Here is a 6,031-nt window from a genome sequence, read left to right as displayed (position 1 = left end):
TGAGCACTATATCGGCAAGGGATCGATGATGTTTATCGCCAATGTTTTATGCCTAATGATGTTTTGTCTATCTTGGAAGAGTGTCATGACTCTGCTTTTGGAGGACACTTTATTGGATGGTTGACTGCGCAAAAAGATTTGAGAGTTGAATATTGGTGGCCATCCATTTTTCAAGATACATTTACGTATATTAAGAGATGTGTTATGTGTCAGAGACATGATAATAGGGAAAATAGAAAGTGCCCACTCACTCCTATCATGGCTATATTACCATTCAAGAAGTGGGGCATTGATTTCGTTCGACCTATACATCCATTGTCGAATATGCAGAAGCATTATATCATTGTGGCAATAGACTATTTCACAAAGTGGTTTGAAGCTTGCACTACGATGAAGGATAATGCCAATGAACCAATTAATTTTATTTTGGAGCAAATTATTTGTCATTTTGGTCCACCTAAAAAACTTGTGTCTAATCATGGGATACATTTTTTGAATAAAGTGATTGAGTCTTTGACGAAAGGTCTAAAGATTAAAAATAATAAGGCCATGCCTTATAACCGCCAAGCTAATGGGCAAGTAGAGAGTTCGATAAACAGCTTGTGGGTATTTTATCTAAGACTATATCCAAAGGTAAGCATGATTGGGATAAGGAGTTGTATGTGGCTGTTTGGGCTTGTAATATGACATTTAAGAGAGCTACAGGCCACACCCATTTTAAATTAGTATATGGAGAAGATTGTATTTTACCTTTGGAGATTGAGCTGCCTACAATAAGGTTTACTCTAAACTATTCTCTAGGTGAAGGGAAAGCATTACAAGAAATGTTTATTTCCCTTGCACATCTTGATGAGATTAGATTACAAGCCTTGTTACATCAGGAAGTAGGGAAGAATTGGATGAAAATACTTTGACATGACCTTTAGGCTAAGAAGTATAAATTTGCTAAGGGTCAATCGGTTTTATATTATGATGGCCATCATGAGCTCTTCCCAGGCAAGTTGGAACCCAAATGGGGCAGTCCTTATAAAATTTTTCATATACGAAAGAATGGCTCTATAGCACTTTTAGTGGATTTTCAAGGGGTAGAGTTCAAAATTAAAGTAAATTTCAATCAACTGAAGCCCTATTATGTATAGGGGATGATGTTGGACTTGATGCCTTTGTAAGTCCTTCAGGATTTAGCTTAAACTTGCATAGGGTACTAAGACTATTGGATGGTGTTGGTCTTCACAATCCATGTTTCGCACTTCCTCCCATTCCTATCAATGACTATGATGTAGATGTATATGCACAATCCTAGTATCACATTCTTGGGCAAATGGGTCTCGCTAGTCTGACACTAATTCTTACTTCCATGGGTGCCACACCTTTAGCCTCAGTACTAGGTACCACTCCATAACCACAATTTATGGCTTAGGTTTGGACCGCTCTGAGTTCGGAGATCAATTTTGATACTCTTCGCATTCAGACTAATCTAGTGGATCCTACTCCTACTTAGACTACTCCAAATGTTGCTATGGGAAAATGAAAAAACTAATAATGAAGGAGCCCATAACACCCAGTGATGATGAAGGTTTTGTATCGGATATCTTTGATTGACCTACAGGGATAGTTTGACTGATTTGCAACTAGAGATGCTTATGGAGTAATTTAGAGCCTTGGAGCAACAAAATGTAGAGCTGCATGAATGTGTTTGGATTTTGGAGGTTAATGCCCTCTAGTTCTTGGCTAATGCAAAAGTTGAAGTGAAGTATCTGATCTGAGAAGGAAAACTCCTTGATGACCCATATGTAGTTTGTTTTGTGCCTTTTCTAGTTGCTGCTTCTTTAGACTTGGTCCTAGCACTGAAGGGTCCAAACATTGAATGAGGCAAAAAGTCCCAAAAAACTTTTAATCTAGACCAACTAGATCAACTAGCTATAAAGTAGCAAAGTGGCTCTCCTAGCAGTAGGATCAACCAAGTGGAAAGTAGCACTAGCTCTTTGAGCCCAAATAGGAGGATTAGTATTAGGTGCAAACTTTGACCCTCCTTTAGATGTCAAAAAGTGCTTTCAATTGGTGCAATGCAAGGTTGGCTTTCTTCAAACAGAGGAATTGTCCTCAAAGCAACTACTCTGAATCTATGCCTTGGAGGATGAGGACTTGCCAGCTTCAGAGAGTGGATCATTTATAGTAGCATTTGGCAATGACTCATCTCTAGCAAAATGACTTATAGTAGGAGGTTTGATAAGGTGCTTAATATCCATGAAACCCTATCTTCTTCTCAACCAAATCTTTAATGCTTTTAAAAAGAGGAAACACCTCACTTTTATTGTAAATAAAATAAATCCATACTTTTTGAGTATGATCATCAATGAAAGCCTCACAATGCTTGCAATCACTCATAGTTGCAATCTTTATAGGACCCCTCACATCGAAAAATGTATCAACTCAAGTGGCTTCTTGCATATATGCTTTTCATGTGGAAATGAATGCGTTGATTACTTTCAAAAATTGACATGCTATACATACCTTATGCATCCCATCAATCTAAACTTGGGTAAGCCATCCACAATCTATTTTGGCTATGTATTTTTCAAATGCTACACATTTACATGACCAATCTGCTTATGCCAAATTTCAATGTTAGCTACAATATCTAAATCTTATGCAAATATAGTAGCATCCATTTCGTGCAAACTTACATCAATAGTAAATAATTTGCTACTATGCTTGACTTTTGCAGTCAACTTACAGCTATTTAACTTGTCCTTTATATAACAACCATCAGATGTGAATTAAATATGCAATCTTTGTTTCATCATTTTTCCATCCAATGCTACTAATTGCATAATAATAACTGCAATTTATAACCTATATGTAAATATCCTGTATGTCTTCAACTTGAAAAATATATCAAACCTTACGAATTCAAAATTTCTAATCTCTACATCTATAAAGAGTCTATAAATGACAAACATAGTTGAATCAATACTATACCTAGAAACTACTAGATTAGAATGGAGACCAAAACGACCCTAGATGGAAAAAATCACTATGAACAAGCCTTAAAGGCCTTATTTGCAGTTTATATTCTATGTTTTGAGCTCATTAAGTTTGATTGCATTGGGAGAATATAGGCTAGCTAGGCTCAAGAGCCTAGCTAGCATTCAATAATATTCCAAGGCAAATTGAACAAGATGGATGATCTTCTTACCCATTTCTTATTTGCTTTCTTTCACACTCCATTACCTTCATCGTAGCTTGTAATTGAGCTCCTGTAGCCCTAGGACTACTATAATACCATGTAATTAGATAAGAGGCAAGACAAAGTAACTAAGAGCACATATACAATGGAGACTTGAGCACACAAAGAAGTAGGACTGAAATATTAATATTATTCCTTCTTCTCCTTCCATACAAAAGAACATAGTATACAACATGATAAAAGACTACTATGAAAGAAGTAGAACACATGTATATGCAATCACTAAGTGCGAACTTAGTAAAAATAGATGCGGTGGCATAATGAATGTGCAATAACCAAGAGTGGACTAAGTGTGTGTAGTCCAGCTATAGAATCATTGGCATATCCTTCATGTCTGTTACCTAACATGCTAGTGAGTAAAGTCCTACCATATCATCAATGTGTATAGTGGATGCCAACTCATATGGAGCTTGATATCTCAACATAGGAGAGGGGGCTGCAACATTCTCAACATAAATAGTAATGTCAAAAGTAAGGGATCCAATTGTCATAGAAGAAGAGCTCCTTGCTACAATTGGAGAATTATGAAGAGGCACAACTGCTACAAAAAGAGGTTGTGCTAGTATAGGAATAATATGAAGAGACCCAAAGAACATTGGCAATGCATAGGGAGGCTAGTAAGATAGCTTGTACATCTACCAAATAGGGTCAAACAAAAAAAGGTAAAGTTTCCCAAACCACACAAGTTGGGAAAAGAGTACAGACCCAAAGACAAAGAAAGATGGAGAAGGAAAGGAGGAAAAATCCTGAGAAGGTTCAATAAGCTAGGTTGGAGGACATAAAGAAGCAAAATGCTGAGAAAACAAAGTCAAGCAAGATGCCCTAGGAGGATAAATAGGAGAAAGGTAAGAGCAAGTCCTTTAGCAAGAGTGGAAAAAAGAAGGCTACTTCTAAGAAAGATGGGGAGAAGAAATGTTTTTGAAGGGAGCTTGCTTAGGTGAGCTTCTTTGGCATATCTTTATTTTAGGTAAGTTTTTGCTCCATCTTTTACATCAATGAGATCATGGTTAATTAGAAATCATCATATCATTACAATGAGTGGGTGTCCCAAAAGGTATCACATATAAAAAAATAAAACATAGACACGGCTTACCCAATAGTAGTCACATGAGAGAACCTAAACATTTAGCTCCACTATAGAATTGCAATGAAAGAAAATAAAAATCCTATTGGGGCATGAAAAAAATTACAATGTGGGAGCTAGATAAGTAACAAGATAAGTCTAGGTCAAAGCACCACACTGTTCCAAGTTTTTAGTGATAAATGCACAAGGGTTGAAACCATGCTTTGTGCACTTACAAATCTTTTAGTTGCCTCTCATGAAACCTTATACCACGGGGTCAGATGAATTAATGGACCAACCACCACTACAAGGGTAAATGTGGTGGTGCTAATAGTGGTGGACAAAAGAATCACTCTCATTATGATTGTTTTTTATATGAATTGTGCATTCATCAAGCTACATATCTAATCATGGATGATGTTGGTGCCTACTTCTACCTTCCAAACCAAAGGGGTCTTTGGAATATACACTATATTTTTGTCCACATAGTGAGTGTGTCTAATAACATTTGGACAAAATCACATAATCAATGTCATCCTGAAATCCTTCTTTAGCTATCATTTTTAGAGAAGAAGATTGAAGCCACCACACATTGAAAACAATTTTATATTATATTGCCACATGTGCAATCAGTCTTGCAAACACTTTACTTTGCATGTGCAAATCGGAGTCTTGGGTATTTCCCACAATGCTTGGTTGATACTATACTCCATGATTGTGAAACACTCTATAATCACTAGGAACACTTGCATATGTTGAAGCAAAAGTTACTTTTCTATGACATATGTGAACAAATCAATGGACGTACTTATTCTCTCTCTCTCTCTCTCACACACACACACATTTCTATGTGTAACCAAATAATGACACTTGCATTCTCTCTCTCTCTCTCTCTCTCTCTCTCTCTCTCTCTCTCTCTCTCTCTCTCTCTCTCTCTCTCTCTTTCTTCCTCTCATGTCTATTTGTAACCAAATAGTGACACATGCATTCTTTCTCTCTCCCTCTCCATCTCATTTTTTTCTATAACCAAATAGTGACACTTGCATGTGTCCTAGCAAAAGTTGCTTTTCCATAACATGTATACACAAAATAATGGACCTACTCATTCTGTGTGTGTGTTGTGTGTGTGTGTGTGTGTGTGTGTGTGTGTGTGTGTGTGTGTGTGTGTGTGTGTGTGTGTGTGTGTGTGTGTGTGTGTGTGTGTGTGTGTGTGTGTGTGTGTGTGTGTGTGTGTGTGTGTGTGTGTGTGTGTGTGTGTGTGTGTGTGTGTGTGTGTGTGTGTGTGTGTGTGTGTGTGTGTGTGTGTGTGTGTGTGTGTGTGTGTGTGTGTGTGTGTGTGTGTGTGTGTGTGTGTGTGTGTGTGTGTGTGTGTGTGTGTGTGTGTGTGTGTGTGTGTGTGTGTGTGTGTGTGTGTGTGTGTGTGTGTGTGTGTGTGTGTGTGTGTGTGTGTGTGTGTGTGTGTGTGTGTGTGTGTGTGTGTGTGTGTGTGTGTGTGTGTGTGTGTGTGTGTGTGTGTGATTTGTGCCTATACCCTTCTTCCAAACATAGATTTAAGGTATGTAGACCCTACCCTAAGAGGGTGCCTCATTTATGCCTTCTCAAATCAAATGAGGCACAAATTAGGCACAAATGGGAGTAGCCAACTTTCAAGGTGTAGAATATTTGAATCAATTAGCAAACCCTAGCCTAAGAGTTGTAGGTAGAAATGAGGCACCCTT

The sequence above is a fragment of the Lygodium microphyllum genome, chromosome 2, assembly GCF_053477565.2.
Source record: "Lygodium microphyllum isolate KBCC chromosome 2, Lygodium_microphyllum_v1.1.10, whole genome shotgun sequence".
Lineage (NCBI taxonomy): Eukaryota > Viridiplantae > Streptophyta > Polypodiopsida > Schizaeales > Lygodiaceae > Lygodium > Lygodium microphyllum.
This window is presented reverse-complemented; position numbering follows the sequence as displayed.